The sequence below is a fragment of the Antechinus flavipes genome, chromosome 3, assembly GCF_016432865.1.
Source record: "Antechinus flavipes isolate AdamAnt ecotype Samford, QLD, Australia chromosome 3, AdamAnt_v2, whole genome shotgun sequence".
Lineage (NCBI taxonomy): Eukaryota > Metazoa > Chordata > Mammalia > Dasyuromorphia > Dasyuridae > Antechinus > Antechinus flavipes.
The window spans coordinates 178,650,495-178,669,905 of record NC_067400.1 but is presented as its reverse complement, the minus strand read 5'-3'; the positions used below and the strand labels follow the sequence as shown (position 1 = coordinate 178,669,905).

Here is a 19,411-nt window from a genome sequence, read left to right as displayed (position 1 = left end):
AATATAAATGGATGCATAGTACTTTAAAACCATTGATAAGGGTGGAAGCTCAAAGTAACTAAAGTAGGTGATGAACCAAAATGAAACAAAAATAAGGACTTTTAAATTGTTGAAGGCAAAAGGATGAATAAAAATGGGATAGGACCAATGCTTAGAAATGATGATAATGGACAAAGGAGAAAAGTTAGACATACTAATCTAATTTTGCTTCTAGCTTAAGTGAGTTTTTTCCTATCAAAGGAAATTATCTTCACACAGACCAAGATAAAACAAACATAACTAAAAATTGCTTCCCAAGCCAAGTGTGGTGGCCAACACCAGTAGTCCCAACTACAAGGATGCTGAAGTTATTGTATGGCTTGAGTCTGGGATTTCCAAGCTTTAGTAGGCTAAGCCTATTTGGTATCTCATTGAAGTTTGGCAACAATATGATGATTATTTGGGAGCCAGGGGCCACCAAAGTGATGACAGAAAAATGAACTGGCCCAGGTTAAAAACACAGAAGATTAAAGTGTCTCTGTGAATCAGCAGTTTTAGTGCTTTCTTCTCCAAGGTTAGTTTATATTTGATTTGTAGATTTGTACCTATATACACAATGTTTTCACATTAATATATAATCTTTTTCTTCCCTGCATTTGTTTGTGAGAGTTTTATGCCTTAATACATGATCAACTTTTGTGAAGGTACTATGCACAACTGAGAAAAAGGTCTATTCCTTTCTATTCCCGTTCAGTTTTGTCCAGAGGTCTATGATATTCAAAGAATGTAAAGTTTTTTGGGAGCAAGGATTGTTTTGGTTTTGTCTTTGAATTCCCACCCAATTTCTAGCACATTATCCCAATGGCACAGAGAAGGGACTTAAATAAAAGAGTGTTTGATTTGAAAGAAAACCTCTAACTATCCAGCTCAAACTATTAGAACCAGCTAAATTATATATGAGGATATCAAAAGACCTGGCAGGTGTGATTATTGAACTTCTCTCACATCTCTTGAAAAGATTGGAGAACTGGAGAGGATGCTACAGGACAGGAAACAGGTAAATAAATGTGGACCTCTAATTCAGAAAAGGGAAGAGGGTAGAATAGGCATACTATAGTCTGTCAAACTTTAATTTTTGGCAAAATTCTACAACACATTTTTTTTTATTATTATAGCTTTTTGTTGACAAAACATATGCATGGATAATTTTTCAGTATTGACCTTTGCAAAAACTTCTGTTCCAATTTTTCTCCTCCTTCTCTCCACCCCCTCCCCTAGATGGCAGGTAGTCCCATATATGTGAATTATGTTAAAGTATATGTTAAATACAACACATGTATACATATTTATACAGTTATTTTGTTGCACAAAAAAAATTGGATTTAGAAAGAAGGTAAAAATAACCTGGGAAGAAAAACAAAAAATGCAAGCAAACAATAACAGAAAGAGTGTAAATGCTATGTTGTATAACTCATGTTTTAAATACATTTTGAACACTTAGAAAGTGAAGTGATTGTTAATAGAATTCTAGAAGTCTATTCAACCTAACTCAAACAAAAACAAGTTTTGTCAGTTTTACCTCGTTTTATTTTTTTGATGAAGGTACTGGTGAGAAGATAGAGGAATGCTACAGATTTAGACTACCAGCCCTTCTATTTATTATTATGGATGAAATGAAAAGATATATATTAGAAGAGAGCATATAGTTAGGTGAATTTAGAACTGATTTAATGCATTAATAATGAATTCAACGTCAAATTGGAGAGATATCTATTTTATAGATTCCTGGAATCTATCCTTGGCCAAGTGATGTCTAACATTTTTATCAATGGCATATTTATAAAATTGATATATGGACATGAAGCAGAGATAACAGGTTAGTTATTAGAGTTCAGTTCCAACTAAATAGGCTAGAATGAAAGATCAATTTTAATTTGAGGAAATTTAATAGGGAAATATATATATATATTTATAACCTAAATGTCATTTAGATTTAAAAAATCAACTTTGTTGGCAGAGCACTTATGATCTAATTTATCTTATAATTATTTGGGCTAGCTAGGTGGCACAATGGATAGAACAGATACGTGCCTTAGATAGTTTTGGAATCAAGTAGACTCATTTCTGTGAGTTCAAATCTGGCCTCACTTACTAGCTGTGAGAAAGTCATTTAACTATTTGCCTCAGTTTCCTCATTTGTAAAATGAGCTAGAGAAGGAGAAGGCAAACCACTCTAGTACCTTTTCTAAAAAAATCCAAATGGGGTCACAAAGTCAGAAATGATTGAAACACAACAAATGTAATGTAAGCTAAATTTCATTTAAGCAAAATAAATAAACTTCAAAGGTAGAACATTTATATTCTAATTTACATTATGGTTATGGACATCTCTTGTATGAACCCTCTCAATAGAGCTAATAAGCTTATAATTTTCTTGGAAATAAGAACTTTGTCTTATTCTTTTCTCCCCTCCCTCTGGTGTTTAGCATAGTGAATTACAAGTAGTAGGTGCAAATAATTTATTTGCACCTAATAAATCTTTGAATTTAATTGAATTAACAAGCAACAAATATGACTTTACTTGAGCTAACAGAAGGATCATTCCATTCTGTTGCTTAAAAATTGAACACTTATTTAAGATAAGCAGAGTAATTGGTAGTTTCTATTCAATGAGTTCTTGAAAGGATAACATGATTGAACTCAGGATGGATGACTATAAGAAGTATTCATGGTGAATTTTATAATAAGTCATTCTGTACTTTAAGATAATGAATCATGATTTTTCAACTGCTTTGGTAGGCTTAAAACTAAAAGCAATAATACTGATCTCAATATTTCTTACAGAACTATGCAAGAAATAGGCTAAATCCGTATCCTGTTGTCCTTCATTTTGTGTTTGAACTAAACCACAAATTGACATTAAAATTGTTCTAGATAGACCAGCCTAGGACTGAGCCCAAGTAGAGAACATTACAAAGTTACAATTAATTCACCACCTATAAAAGCAAGCGACTCTCCACAACTTCAGATGTACCCACCTTCTCTCCTTCCAATGTGATATCATAGTCAACTACAGAAATGTAAAATGCTTGCAAACCAAAATGGAATTATTGTATTTTTCACCAGGCTATTTCCTCAATATCCACTCTAGCTCTCTTTTTCCTCTACTATAGGTATTTTTCTAAATTTGAACAAATATGTTAGACACAAATAATTATAGCATATGAATTATTTGAATGGCTTGATGACTGATTTTATTTGACCATTTTTCAGCATCAGTTATTAATAGAGAAAAAGATTGCTAAAAAAATGAACAAAACAGAGTTTTTCTTCTTTCTCCATCATTACTCTCAAACTTTAAAATTATATTTCTAGTTTAACAGCCTTAGGTTCTAAAAATTCTCCTTGTGCTAGAAAAAATTTGTTTTTACAAGATAGCATTTAAAAAAATAGCATGACATTTATAAAATACATCTGTTAAATACCAAATTCTTCAAAGCATATGTTTTGTTGCTTTTAATTTTCTAAGCATGATTTAAGAACCTTTGAGAATACAATTACCAAAAGCCAAACTGACCTGGGTAGAAAATAAAATTAGATGTTTGGTGACATATAGACTAAACAGCAAGTTATTAAACTAAAATTTTTACTTAATTGATAATTTTTTTAGGATAGAAATAGCCTCATAGTACCCTGGCACAATTTTATTCTTGTGCATTAAACAAATTAAATAAGATAAGATAATACATCTGAAGTGCTTTGAAAACCTGAAAGTGTTAATATTATTGTTATCAATGAACTAACTTGATTTTGAATTTAAGATTCTACATCAGAATTAGTGAACTTTCATTCAGATTGACTTGGGAAAAGGTGGCTCTGGTTAATTTTATATTCTATTGAATAACAATTTGTAAAGAATTAAAATGAAAAATATGGAATTAATAAAAATACTATGACAACCAGTTGGAATGAGAGCTTAATGAATCACTATAAGTGTATATGTGTATGTATGTTTATACACTTATAAATATATACATTCATATTTATATACATATACATTCATACTATATATATATACAAATATACATTGCAGGCACACACATATACACATATAAATATGTATATGTATTTTTTTGGCAACACAAATTAGAGAAGATCTGGGCTCTGAAATGAATAAGGGGGAATCAGGAAGATTGGATTGGAAAACTGTGCAGCCCTTTCAATGTTTACAAGCTGTTTATTTTTATAAAAATACCTCTTTTTATTACCACCATAGTGAATGGAGAGCGAACCTCTAAAATCAAGAAGACCTATATTCAAGTCTTACTTCTGATAAAATTGGTTTTTTGTGAATCTAGACATGTCATTTAATTTCTCAGTACTCCAGACAACTCTCTAAGATTGCAAACTGCACATTATTTGCTGGTCTGCATTTTTTATTTATATACCCAGTGCCTACAAGAGTACATGGCACATTTTATTATTGTTGTTGAGTTATGTCTGACTCATTGTGACTCCATCTGCAGTTCTTTTGACAAAGATTCCGAAGTGCTTTGCCATTTCCTTCTCCAGCTCATTTTACAGATGAAAAAACTGAAGCAGAGTTAAGTGGCTTGTCCAGTTAGTAAGTGTCTAGGGTTGGATTTGAACGCAGGCCTTCTGACTCTAGGCTTGGTGCTCTATCCTCTGTGCCACTTAGCTACCCAGCTGCCTGGTACATAAAGGCATTTAATAAATGATTGCATTACTGTTGACTGTCCTGATGACTGTTTAGTGCCATCATATATATGCAGAGGTAGTTCCTCTGTACTTAAGAGCACATTGTCCTTCTTCAAAACCAACAGGAGCTGTCTGGGTTCCTGTGTCAAAACTTTTTGCTATGTGACTTAGTCCACTTCAAAGGAACAATTATATGTGCCAGATAACCACCTCAAAATAATTGCTTGTTAGCTCATAGGTTAGGTTAGGTTGTATATGATTGATATGGGATGATAGAGTAAAAAAAGATGATAGAGAGTATTTTTGTGTTGGGAGTTTCCTACATCATATACCAAACCACTCCTCCCCTCCTCCCAGTAATGCTATATGACTGAGAAAAGAAAAAAATATATATATACATATATATATATATAAACATTCTTAGGCTTGAAAGTACTATTTTGTGTATATACATATATATATGCATACATATATACAAACATATATAATTTATTTGATTCTCACAATGACCCTATGAATTTGGTGCTATTATTATCTTCATTTTATAGATAAAGAAACTAAGGCTGAGATGAACTTACTTGCCAAGTGTCTGAGATGGAAGGTGAACTCAAGTCTTACAGGTTGTTTGTGCTAAATGCTGAGCTGGATGAATCAAAAACCAGAATTAATATTTCTCAGATATGTAGATGACGCCATTATTATGGAAATAAGTGAAGAGGAATTAAGAAGCCTCTTATGAGGGTGAAAGAGGAAAGTGTAAAAGCCAGCTTGAAGCTTAACATCAAAGAAAACCCTTTGACCTTGGCAACTGGCTCCATCACTTCCTGGCAAATAAAAGAAAAAAGAAATGCAATGTCAGATTTCATATTCTTGGGCTCAAGTATCACTGGAGATGGTAACAGCAAACATGAAATTAAGATATTTGCTCCTTGGAAAAGAAGCTATGGCAAATCTGGACAGTATACTAAAAAGCAGAGATATCACCTTACTGACAAAGGTCCATATTGTCAAAACTATGGTTTTTCTAGAAAGAATGAGTTAGACTATAAGGAAAGTTGAAAGCCACAGAATTGTTGCTTTCAAATTGTGGTGTTGGAGGAGACTTTTGAGATTCCCTTGGATAGCAAGGAAATCAAATCAATCGATACTTAAGGAAATTAATTCAATCTATTCACTGGAAGGTCAAATACTGAAGATAAAGTTTAAATACTTTGGCTTCAAAATGAGAAGATAAGACTCATTAGGAAAAAAAAAAACCCTGATGTAGAGAGAGATAGAAGGCAAAAGAAAAGGGACAGGAGAAAATGAGATGGATAGATAGTGTCATGAAAACAATGAACTTAGAAGATAGTGGAAGACAGAAGGACCTGGCGTGCCCTGATCACAAAACACAACTGAATGCCTATTTGTGTTCAACAACAAATACTATTTGCCATAAATTCTTTTTTAAAAAAATTATATTTGACCATGATCTCCATTATAGAATAAGTACTTATCACAAATAATTGGCTCCACCACTTATCCATTCCTCCTTTCTCAACATTTCTTAAACACTACCACAAGTACTTAAAACCTTATGAAATATGACTAGCTTATAAAGTAGATTTTAGACTCGGCCCCCCCAATCCCAAAGTCATAAAGAGGTTCAACACACACAGCATTCTTTTATAGACTTCATGTAGGAAATAAGCCACTTGTGTGGCTTGTGAGCAACAGATCACTAAACAGCCAATGCCGGGTGCCAAGTAGTTGACTGGGCTCTAGTAAGCATAACTCCATCCTAGGCACATCAGACCAGAGTATACTGCAAAAGCATGACTGCATTTCCTTTTGAAAATCCCACAATATATTGTGTTTTCATACCATAAGTCAAAACAAGTCATTTTGTTTAAACATACTTTCCCAGTGTGTAATCAGTCTCATCAGTAATTTGCCTTTCACCCAGAGGCATCCACAGGCCATCAGGAAATACTGTCACGGAGCAAAGCAAAATGCAATGTGGAGATTTTTCATTCCTATTTTTTGTTATCATTTCGGAATTTTCCAGTTTCCAAATATTCAGTGTAATGAGAAGCAAAAAAAAAAAAAAAAAAAAAAAAAAAAAAATCAAGGTCTTTTCCACGAAAATTTTCTATTCAAATGGGAAGGACAATTTACATTGAAGGAAAAATGCTCTATTTTTTCACAACAATCTGCTGAGGGACAGGATTTTGCTAATGTCAGGGGTAACACTGAATAATGAGTCCAGCTGTTTAGCACCTGGATGGCAGCCCCAGACTGGCATTCATAAAGAGAAATTATGTAGGCAGAAACAGCTAGAGGGAAAACTTAACAGTTTTTAATGCTTTCTCCTCCCTACATAGCAAAGCTTTCTTAAGTATTTGATATCTTTTTGGCAACCCAGGAGCAGTAGAGGAAGGAGTGGAAAAAGAAAATGACTATGGATCAAGTAATTTTGTCCTTACCTCGGCTACAACCCAGTGGCAGCTCCTCTTGGTCTGCTCTTTTGCCTGAAATAAGAGAACAGCGGCCAGTGCAGGGTTTACTGCTTTATTGGATTACTACTAACTATGTCTTTAGTAATTAGACAAGTCTTCTCTTGCCAAGGGGAAGCTATAAATACAGTATCACCAAAGAAACAGCCATCCACAGGAGATAAGAACTACAGCGCTTCTGCTCTGGAAGCCTTTTAAGGCATCCAAATTAAGGCAGCACAGCCTTCCTATTGAAGAGGGGCTGCCAGGCTCCCCTTTTAGTCTGTTTACTCCAAGGACATACTAGACCTATGTAAATATCTCAGCAAGCAAAGTGCTGTGTGGAAGGTACGGGGTAGGGGTAGGGAGAGACTTTCAGCTTTATCAAGCTATGACAGATTGTTAGGCTGCCACAACTGTGGTGTGTCTGGAACATATTACAGGTTTGGAGGGCCAAGGACAACTTCTGAAGTCAGGAAAGGAAGAACCTTTAACTTAGTCACCATAAAACACTTGTGGAATTGAGGAGGGTTCTTCTGTCATCTTCTAGTGATGAAGTATAAGCTTCTTGAAACGACTATCACAGAAATATTTCTTTAATATTCATGGGAAGATTCACAGGGTGAGAATCCTGGCATCATACCCTTGGATAGCTAGGAGGAAGGGGGAGGAATAATGAACAACAATGCTAGTAACTCCTGAGCTAAATGTGTAAGCCAAAGTTTTTCTAAGTTAATTCCAGTGATTTCTGGAACCATGAATGGTTTTCTCTTAAGTATTCAATAAGAAAAGAACTAATAGGTCAACATTTTATTCTGTGGCTATGCTGAAAGAATGAAAAAAGAATGAATTGTAAAATTGCAACACTTACAGAGTGTGTAATCTTTATTAAAAAAAATTCTTTCTTGGCCATTTTTGGTAAACCACATATGTTCTGGTTCAAACACTTTGGACAGTGAAGATTGAAAGAAAGGAATTCTCACCTTAATTACATAAATATGTTGAAAATATCCATAAATATTACATAAATATGTCTTAACCACATAAATATGTTGAAACAGTGCTAAAATGTAGATTCATGAACAACTAATGAAAGCATTCAGCATTTCCTATAGAGTTATTCATAGACTTGATATTTCTTGAAAAGAATGAGTTCCAGGGTCAGAAAGCTCTTGATTCTGAGTACCAACACTACAACAATTTACAAAAAACCCTGTGTAAAGTGGTAAATCAAAGATGTAAGTTGATGGAGAAGAAGGAAAGAAAGGGAGAGAGAAAGGGTTTCAATGAAAGGAATGAAAGGAGAAAGAGAAAAAGGAAGGAGAAAATTAAAATGAGCATAGGACAGAAATGGTGGAATGCTACCAGCAAATGCTTATAGGATGCCACTCAATCAATAAGCACTTCTTAAGTGCCTACTATATTCTTTAGGACCAGAGATTATATAACCTTGACATTGCACACTACAATTTAACTTATTTTAAGATATTACATTAGTCCAAATATTTAAAAAGTAACTTTTGGTGGTCATTTTCTTTATTTCATGCTTCCCTTTGATGCCTCATAGTATTATGGAGGTAAGACTAGGTTCATTTAGGTTATAGGAGCATATGCTCTGGAGGCACTGAACATATTATAGTATGCAACATGGCAGTCCTGCCTGAACCAAATTAAAATGTAATTGGAAAGATTCATGAACAACTGATGAAAATATTCAGCATTTCCTATAGTTATTCATTGACTTGGTATTTCTTGGAAAGAATGAGTTACAGGGTCAGAAAGTTCTTTCTCCTGGTTACCAACACTACAATGAAACACTCTATAGAAAAACCTATGTATAACTGTAAATCTAAGATGGAAGTAGATGAAGAGGAAGGAAAAAAGGGAGAGAGAATTATGTATAAATTATTGATTAACATTAATAATTAAGTATGAGTTAGTGGTCCTCATTTCAATTTGAGTTTGAAATGTCTGCCTTAGAAGGTCCCACCCATAAAGCTAAAAAATTTTCATAAGATCATGAATCTAGAGTTGGGAAGATACTTACCGGCTCCAACTCTCATTTTCTAAGTAAGAAAACTGAAGCACAGAAAAGTGTGACTTGCAAACTCAAATATTCCTGATTCCAAGAATTTAGACAAAGAAAAAATTTCCAATAATGTTATTACTGGGGATGAAAACTATGGTATGCTATAATTCAGAAGAATTAAAGATGACTGAAAGAAAGATGGAAAGATGATAGTCAATATAAGTAGGCTTCTTTATGTACTATAATACACAATATAATACTTTGATATTGGGAGTAACACATTGCCTTGTCCTTGGTAGGAGCTTAGTTGCTTGGTGAATTTAACAGAGAACAGTAGAGGACTGATTGATGGTCTGTTATTTAAAGAATACTTTAGTTTGAGATCCTGGAAATTCTGAAATGCTTGATTCAATTAGCTGGCCATAACCAATTCTGATTATTTAATTTAGAAAAGTACATTCACACAAAGCATTTTATTCTTTCAGATGAATAAAAGTATGGGATGAAGATAATAGGTATGAAATAATTGTTCATTGATTATGTATATCACAAAACTGTAATGCATCTAACAAGAATTTTCATGCTCTTTCCAAAAAGCATGGTAATTTTTGCCCATTTTATGCACACAGGGAATACATTTCTAAAGCTCACACAAATTAACAATGGAGCTAAATTCTACTTCTCAATCCAACTTTCTGGATCCAACAGAAGGTATAATTTCCCCCCAGTTTTCAAAAGAATATAAGAAAAAAAGGGAGGCTAAGTGACTTTGGACTTCTTTAAGATTATACATTAAGACACTGTCTGAGTTAAGTAAGATGATCTGCTCCTTGAGTCCCCAGGATTATCATTAACTCATACCACATCCAACACTGTTGCTACCCAACAGTGTTATGGAGTGGAAAATTTTATGTAGTCATGGAGCAGGGCAAAAGTAGTAAGTTTTTGCCAGGGAAATTTTCCCTTCATTCCTCTCCAGATTGTACCCTGGACTTTCTCTATCGTGCCCGAAAAGCCTTTTCATCTTGGAAGAGCACTTCAGCCCTGAAATTTACATAGTGTTAGTACTCTCCATCCCTGTGGCCTCTCTCTCTGATTGGATGCTCTTCCTAGAAGCTCTATTTAAAGAAGGTACCCAATCCAGCCATGTCTCATTTCTTTCCAAGCTGTACTCTGGATTTTCTTTATCATGCTAAAGAAATCTCTTCATTATGGAAAATGAGGAAAAAGAACCAGAAATTAAGCTATTTGTTTGAGATCTCACAGATAGTGAGAGGCTTTTTTGGATTGGATTGGATTTTACTATATATATAGGTTACAGTATATCCTAGATACAATATATGTGTGCAGAACCGAACACTTTTCTTGTTGCACAGGGAGAATTGAATTCAGAAGGTATAAATAACCCAGGAAGAAAAACAAAAATGCAATCAGTTTATATTCATTTCCCAGTGTTCTTTCTTTGGGTGTAGCTGCTTCTGTCCATCCTTGATCAATTGAAACTGAATTAGCTCTCTTTATTGAAGAGATCCACTTCCATCAGAATACATCCTCAAACAGTATCGTTGTTGAGGTATATAATGATCTCCTGATTCTGCTTATTTTGGATTGGATTTTAATCCAGGTTCCCTCATTAAAACTTAGAGTTCTTTCTACTTCAACTCACTGTTTCATTAATATAGTCCACCTAGGAGTTAAGAAGTGCTCGTTTTAATGTGGTCCTATGACAAGTAATTTTCCTTCTCATATTGATGGAGTGATGTAAAGAGAGTTGGCGTGGAAATCTTATTAGCATAATCATATCTATCTGGTTAGAGGACAACGTACCACTAAAACAACTGTCAAACTCAAATAGAAAATGAATCCCAAAGCTTAACTTAGAAAACTACAAATTAACATTATATATGCTGGCTTATATTTTTACTTATTTTGTCAAATATATCCCAATTATAATTTAAGCTGGTTCTAGGAGTATTGGGGAAGTTTTTCTGGCAGAGGGGAGTTTGATATCACTGCCCTAAAAGGTAGTTAATAATCATTTGCATACAAATTCAATAATTTGTACAGCATTGACCAGTTACTATTGCCAATTATTACTATTATTATTTTTATTGCAAATTAATCAGGGTTAGTTGACTTGTCCAGGGTCACATAGCTAAGAAATGTCAACTATCTTAGACTGGATTTGAACACAGATCTTCCAAACTCCAAAGCTAGTGCTCTACCCACTGTGCCATATAGCTACCTTTTAAATATTTATTATTTATTGTGTGCCAGGTTCTGGGACAATTATAAGCAATAAAGGAAAACAACATGTGCACAAAAGAAATATATGCAAAATATAGGCACATGAATAAAGTAATTTTGTTGATGATGTTGGTGATAAGGACAAAAGTAGGATAGCCTACCCCTCAAGAAAGTTACAATTTATATTTTATTTTTATTATTTTTTTAATTCTGAATTTAAACACTAAAAACTATGATTGCTTCCATTTACCCAGTGAAACAGGGAAAGAATTATATGTGAAACTGTGACTCTATTATGTACAGTTTGCTTTACTTTTAAGATATATAATAAATTCAACATGTAACTTCCAAAGTGCTCTTGTTTATCTATAATTTTTTCTGATTTTCTTTCTATATTATTTTGTGCATTAAAAAATATATTGAAGAATGCTTTAATGACCCTCCCTTTTCTCTCTTTTTTGTTAGTTTTATGCCTAGCCCCCTGCTATTTCTGCTCCCTTCCCATTCCCAAATTAAAAAGAAAAATTATTGCAATAGTTTTTGCATAATCAAGCAAAATAAATCCCATGCATTATTTGTACAAATAATTTACATTCTAACAGGTAGAAAATATATATTAGAAATTACTTGGGGATGGTGTTGAAAGGAAGAGGGAGATGAAATCTTTTTAATATGTCATAAAGAATGATCCTGAATTATAGGATCTTAGATTCAATGGAAAACCACAACATAATAGAAAGAGTATTAGATGCTGATTCAAAAGACTTAGCTTCAAGTCTCAACCCCAAGATTCAATATCTATGTGACAGTGGGCAAATCACTTAATTCTTATGAACCTCAGGCAAGTAGGGACACACTTTTAGTTTTATGTCGTATTATTAAGTATTTATTAAGTACTTAATATATGCCAGTCATTCTGTTGTATGTTAAGGATACAAAAAAAAAGGGTTTAAAAATTTAAATATTAAAAAAAAAAAGGTAAAAATGGTCCCTGCCCTCAAGGAACTTACATTCCGATAAAGAAACTGCTCACTTTGAGGCATGTGGAGTCTGGAAATTCAAAAATGTAGTTGGGGGAGAAAAAAAAGGATGGCGCTCTCTCTCAAATGGAGACTTAGAAGGATCTTATTAATGGGAAAAAGGAGCCAGAGTGAAGGGATATTCTATGGTGAAAAGCCCTACATGATTAGGAAAGATCCTCAGCTGTAAAATAGTCACTGGTTATTGGAGGAAAAAACATTATGAAACTTAAATTGTTATAAAATATGAGTTATTAAGGAGTTCAAAGCAAGAGAGTCAGATTGATAGAGTCTCAAGACCACTTATCAAGAGATATATATTCTAGTACAGTGTACTAAGTCTGTATTCCAATTTCATTAAGAACTAGTAGTGGAACCGAGGGCAGAACAATTTCTGAGTCTCAGCTTTCTCTTCTGTAAAATGAACATATGGATTTCGTGATTCATCTATAAATCGGTTTCTAGTTCTAAAATGCTATGACTTTATGACTCTAAAATTGACTGGAAAGGACAAGACCCAGTCAACTTTATAAGTAAACAATATGAGTTCATATGTCTCTGGAAGAGGGAACCAGTAGGTATAAATGGTATTGACAGTAAGTACTTTATGAGATCATAGAACTTATAGAAACCTTGGAGATGACTTAATCTGGCCTCTTTTTACATTTAAGGAAATTGATACCCAGAAAGTTGTCAGAGGGTTTTGGAATTATAGATTTAAAAAGGGGCAAGAATCTTAGAGATCTAATCCAAACCTCTCATCATACAATTGAGGAAACTGAGGTCCAAAAAGATATTGCGACATGAATAAAGTTATGCAGGTAGATCATGGTGAAGCTAATATTTAAATATTTGAAGTCTTTTGACTCCATATTTAGTAACTTCTGATTATAACAGCAGAATTGGGATTCAAACACAAGATCTCCAAAGTCAGTGCTCTTTCCATTGCACTGTATTATCATCAAACTGAATTTCCACTAAGATTCCCAGAATCTGTTAATATAAATATGGCATTTGGTGTCTGAGGTAAAATAGCCTCTCATTTCCTGCAGAACCCCTCCTACATGGTAAGGCCAGTTCTGTAATGTAGCCTCTATATAAACAGTTCTTCTCCATTTCCCGGAACGATAAACAGAAATGAAAAACTGCATAAACAGCCAATGGTTATGACATCTCTATGAACAAACAGCTCTGGAAAATTTCAGCCCTTTCAAATGTTTCCTTTAAAAAAAAGTATAAGAGGAAAGATCCTAGGCATCACTGTTTTAAGTATCAAAATGACTTCTAAATGATCCTCTATCTTGCAGACTTAGGGTGTCAATAGATCTTAGTCTATTTAGTAGAATTTCATTTTCATGCTATCCAACTCAAATTAAGATGGCACAAACCTAAGAAAATTAGCTAGCATGATGCATGACAAAGTTGGGATCCAAAGAAGTCTTCATAGGCTAAGATTCTGGGCTGAACCATATAGGGTGAAAATTAATAGAGTCTTATAATTAATAATATATAACATAATTATATCATATGATATAATTAATAGAATTCTTATACTTGGGATAAAAATGCCTTTCATATGATCTTATTCAACCTCATGTACATAAGGTGTGATCAGACAGTTATACATTTGAAAAAAGATTTTGGCTTTTTCAGTATGAGTCTGCAATGTGGCTACTGCCACCAAAAAAAATTAATGTAATTTTAAAATGAATGAAGAAAGGTATAGTGAGAACTCTAATCAAAACATAATTTTTATTGAAATTTTTTATTTTCAAAACATATGCAAGGATAATTTTTCATCATTGACCTTTGCAAAACTTTGTGTTTCAATTTCCCCTCTTCCCCTCACCCCCTCTTCTAGATGGCAAGTAATCCAATATATATGTTAAACATGGAAAAAATATATAAATAAATCCAATATATATCCAATACCTATTTATACAATAATCTTGTTGCACAAGAAGAATCAGATCAAAAAGGAAAAATGAGAAAGAAAATAAAATTCAAGAAAACAACTGTTATGGGCCAGAACTCTGAAACAAGGATTCTTACAAGGTGTTAAGTCAGTGGAATTGATAAAGACAGTGATTATCTAGTTTAGCATGGGTGATTAATAGTTCTCTAGTTCAGTACATGTACTTAGTACTTAATATAGTTCCACAAGATTCACACCTATGATAATGTAATTACAAGAGAGCTCAGGCAGACTTGGACTCAGACTCAGAGCCAGAGAAGACAAACCCACTGGAAGTGGAAGCTCAAGCCTTTGGACTCAGAGAGATTCAATTCCATCTTCATGAGCCTTGTGGTGGCTGGCCTATATCCTCCTACACTATTCCACTAAGATCAAAGCCCATCTGAAAGGTTTCAAAAAAACTAGCTTGGGGGGGGAGAGGGAGGGAGCCAGGCAAGGAAACTAGATTGTGAAGGAGATAAAGGATTTGGACTTTAACACCTGACTATTCTTATGGTGATTACTCAACTGAAAAGAAGACTGTTCCCAAGACTCTAGAAAACCAAACAAAAACACTACAAACGAAAGAAGTGAAAATGGAAAGCACAATTTTAGAGGAAGGAATGATAAAACATGCTGCCCATCTTAGGACAGAGAGATCACAGACTTAACATGCAGAACAAAACATACTTTTTCAGACATTAGCAATGTAAGAATTTGTTTAGCTTGACTATGAATATTTGATATAAGACTTTGTCAACAGAAAGGGGGTGGGAAAGGTATAAAATAAGTGCTTATTAATTTTTAAAATGCTTTTTTTAAAGGGGGAGGAGAAATGTCTAGAACTAAGAATAATATTGCTATACTCTGCTTTGCTCAGATCACATCAGTAATACTGTATTCATTTTTGGACATCATGTTTTAACAAGGATATTGATCACTTTGAAAATCTAGAAGAGAGTGACTAGGATGATTGAAGGTCATCAAGATCATGTAGATAAGTTGAAGGAAAATGGGCATGTTTAGTCTAGGGAAGAGACACCTTATATGAAAGCTGTTTTCAAATATTTGAAGAGCTTAGAAGAATTCATCTTCTGCTAGTTAGCAGAACTAGAAACAATGGGTTGAAGTTGCTAAAAGGAAAATTTAGACCTAATTGTAAACAATTTGAGCTATTCAGAAGTGGAATGTGTTGCCTCTGGGAGATAGCCACTTTTTTCCTCAAGCAAAGCTTGAGTTGCTACTTGTCAGGTAGGTTATAGATAGGATTCTTATTGAAATACAGGTTAAGAGTAGAAGGTCCCTAAACTCCCTTCTGGTTTTGAGATTCTGTATCTCAGGATGATTTTTTTTTCTACTCATTATATCCATGAGAAGGAGAAAGTGATTTTTTGGATTGAATTAAATGAGATTCATTTATTCAACAACTATGATTAAGCCCCTATAATTTGAAAGCCTTTCTTGAATTTTCTAATGGAAAATAAATGATTTTTTATTTCTTGGACTTTGAACTTTGTGTTTCTGTTTTGAGGTTCTGATAACCTATTATGTGTCATAAATAATATATTATATATACACGTGTTTGCATCTATCATCCTTTATTAAATTGTGAATTTTGTCTAGGCAGAAACCCTACTTTCACAATTTAATAAAGGATGACAGATACAGATATGTGTGTATGTCTATATATCTATATATAGATAGATATAGATATATATAGATATTCAAATTTCTTGGTTTGGGCAACCCATGAAAACCATTAGGAATTGCAAAGAACACCATGTCCACATAAAAATTTGAAGGTTTTCTCCCTAGAAGTTCAAACTCCCTAAAGAATATGTAGTCTAAGTCTATGTCATCCCATTGCTTGTCTAAAAAGTTTTAAGTTTTATCCTTGAATGGTATACTCTTCAAAATTAGAAAGAGCTGAGGTATGAACAGTGAAGTGTCTTCTCTGATATTCAGCAGTTTAATGAGAAAGCTAAGAATGGACCCAATTCTTTGATTCTCTTACTTATAAAATGTTTCAGTGCCTGGGCTTGGTCAGTCTACCTAAAGCACCATTTTCAGATTCCATTCATAGTGCTAAATGGGTGGAAAGTTGCCTGCCTCTCTTGCCCTTAGGCAGAGAAGCTATCTATCAACACTTGAGCAAGCCAGAGCCAGGGATTGAGTTACCAGTTCCATGGCCTGTGCTGCCTTTGAAAAGATCCCAGAAAATAAACATTAGTCATCAAGACAACAGCTGAGTTGCTTTTACACATGTTCCAATATGTCTCAAATATATTGAGTACAAATGAAATTCACTGACTATGGACTAAAGAATGAACCTATCTTGATATTTTAAAGGTAAATTGGTCATAGAAAATTGTATCACAACCATGTTTATTTGAGACAAACTATACTGTAGTTTAGGGGTGCAAATTATTATTATTATTATCATTTGATTACACAAAGGTAAAAAGAGCTATAAGAGATAAGACCCTGGGGAAGATGACTTGAGGTGACTCATCAAAAGCCAATTAAGAGGCAGTCAGGAAAGAATCACTAATTCAGGAAGCCAGGAATAAATAATTGACAGCCAATTAAGAGTTTTAAATTCTGCAAACTAAATTAGCCCCAGGATTGGCAGTGGGGCGGATCATAAGATTGTAGCTTTAAAACTGGGAAAGAACTCAGAGATTGAATGGTCCAACCTAAACCTGAATAAGAGTCCCTCTATAGTGTATTTGACTGGATTAAATTGGTGCTTGCTCTTAGAGATGGCAGCACAATGTCTTGAAAAGGAAATATTTGTTTACTGAATCATGAAATGTTAAAGTTGAACAGGACATTGGAAAGCACCCAATTCAACTTCTGCATTTTTTTTGGTGAAGAAAGTGAGAACCAGAGAAATGAAATGATTTACCTCAAATCACTAGAACTCTAACCTAGGTCTTCTAATTCAAAATCCAAATTCTTTCCATAGCTTACTCAGCAGAGAGAATGCTGAATTTGTAATCCAGTAAGAACTACCTTCAAATCTGGCCTCACTTACTAGTTGTATGACTCTGGACAAGTCACTGAACACTGTTTACCTCAATTCTTCAAAATCCATAAAAAATGAGCATGAGAAAGAAATGGCAAAACTATAAAGTATCTTTGCCAAGAAAACACCAAATGGGGCCACAGAGAGCCATACAAAACTGAAACAACTGAACAACAAGGACCTTGTAAATGCTTTCATTCTTATTTATCCAAATCTGTCTATCTTTCCATTAAGTAAAAGGAATTCCTATATTTGAAGTTCTCATCAAAGATTAAATCTCAGATGCTTCACATATTAAATTTGCATAAATGTTTCCATATATTCATACTTGCATGAATGTATATAAATAACTCAACATTCATGAGGGGGGAATGACAAGGGGGAACCCCAAAATTCTCTCTCTCTCAAAACTCCTTCAACGAGTAAGTCTCCTTGAATCCTGACTTCTGTAAAAGACCCCACCTGAGGGAAACAGACAAACAGCTTCATTCTGTTATCTAGGTGGGGCTAGTTGAGTCAGAAGTTGGAGATTCTAACCCCATTGAATTGGAGATTAATTGAGAAACACTCATTCAATTCCAATATTTTCTCTGATTCCAGCTAAAACTACACCCAGCCCCCATCAAGAGCTGCTAGCCTAGGCTTCTATTATAAAATGAGCCAACTTGGGGCTCAGTCCCTGCAGAGAACCTAACATGCCAAGGAACTTCTCTCTTTCTGGCATAGCAGCAACCTCTGCCTGCTGAAATGATATTCTCTTTCATCATTACCCTCTCTTTATCTTTCTCACCTATTTCCCTAACAAGATTTTATACCTCTCTGTCTGGAGTTCTCTGCTAGAAACTTTACTCTCTGCCAGGACTCTTCCACTCAAAACTTTACTTCTCTGTTGGGACCTTGCCACCAAGAAATTCAGTCTTTCTATTCATGCATAGTAAAGGCTGACTTCCCAATGCCATAATAAACTTCTTTTGACCACTCTAGCTTTTTGGGTTCGTAAATTCTTTTACAAAGGACCTCTGCACCTCCAGAAGAGATTCCCACAACTCCCTACCCTGCAGTGAATCCTAGGGGGATTTAGAGGAGCCAAACTTCTTCATTTGATTCTCTGAACCTTGAACCTGCCAGTAACCTCATTATTTAAATCCCTGACCACCAGGATTGCTAACCTCATGATTTTGGTTCCCTGACCAGGAAACTCAAAATCTAAACCTCATCAACATGACTTTTCTACTAGAAATGGAGGCAAAACATTTTACATTTATTTAGTAATAACTGCCAATTATTTTGGTTTTAAGATTAACAAAACATCAACTTGCATTCACTGTCACAGAACTTTTGCAAAATGTCTAAGTTGAAAAAGACATCAATAGCTATCTGAACTCATTTTGGAAAAAAATAATTCTCTCTGCTACATACCTAACAAGTGGTCGTCTAACCTTGTATTTGAAGATCTCCAATGAAGGGAAATCCACTAGCTCCTGAGGCAATCCAAAAGCTCTTCACCATTCTGGTTATTCTTCTTTGAATACTCTCCACTTTGTACCCAGAACTCAATCCCACACTCTACAGCAATACTTATTCCTTAGTTCTAGGAACAATGCCAGCTTTTTAAATGTAATCTAAGAGTCCACTAGCTTTCTTGGTTGCTATGTTGCCTCATCATATAGTCCACTAAAAACCCCAAATATTTCTGAGACCATTCAGTCAACTAGTATTTATTCAGAAGCATTCCTTAAAAAAGGGATTGTGCTAGGGATATAAAGAAAAGCAAAAGCAAAGCCTCTGCCTTCAAGAATTTCACATCCTAATGGGAGAGATAGCATGCTAAAAAAATATGTAGAAGATCCATATATACATTATATATATATATATGCATGTATAATTATGAGTCTATGTGTGTATATATTATATATGTTAAAATGTATGTATGCATATTTCTATTTGTCATATATTTGCTAT

At 34.1% G+C, this 19,411-nt stretch overlaps 1 protein-coding gene across 1 annotated transcript in view; it reads right to left on the bottom strand.

The window, feature by feature from the left end:
• Window positions 1-7,267, bottom strand: part of FHL2 (four and a half LIM domains 2) — a 101,437-nt gene extending 94,170 nt beyond the window's left edge. Inside the window, exon 1 of the mRNA XM_051984315.1 lies at window positions 7,164-7,267. The gene's annotated coding sequence lies outside the window, so the exon portion shown is untranslated. The remainder of the gene's footprint in view (window positions 1-7,163) is intronic.
• Window positions 7,268-19,411: the final 12,144 nt, after the last annotated feature.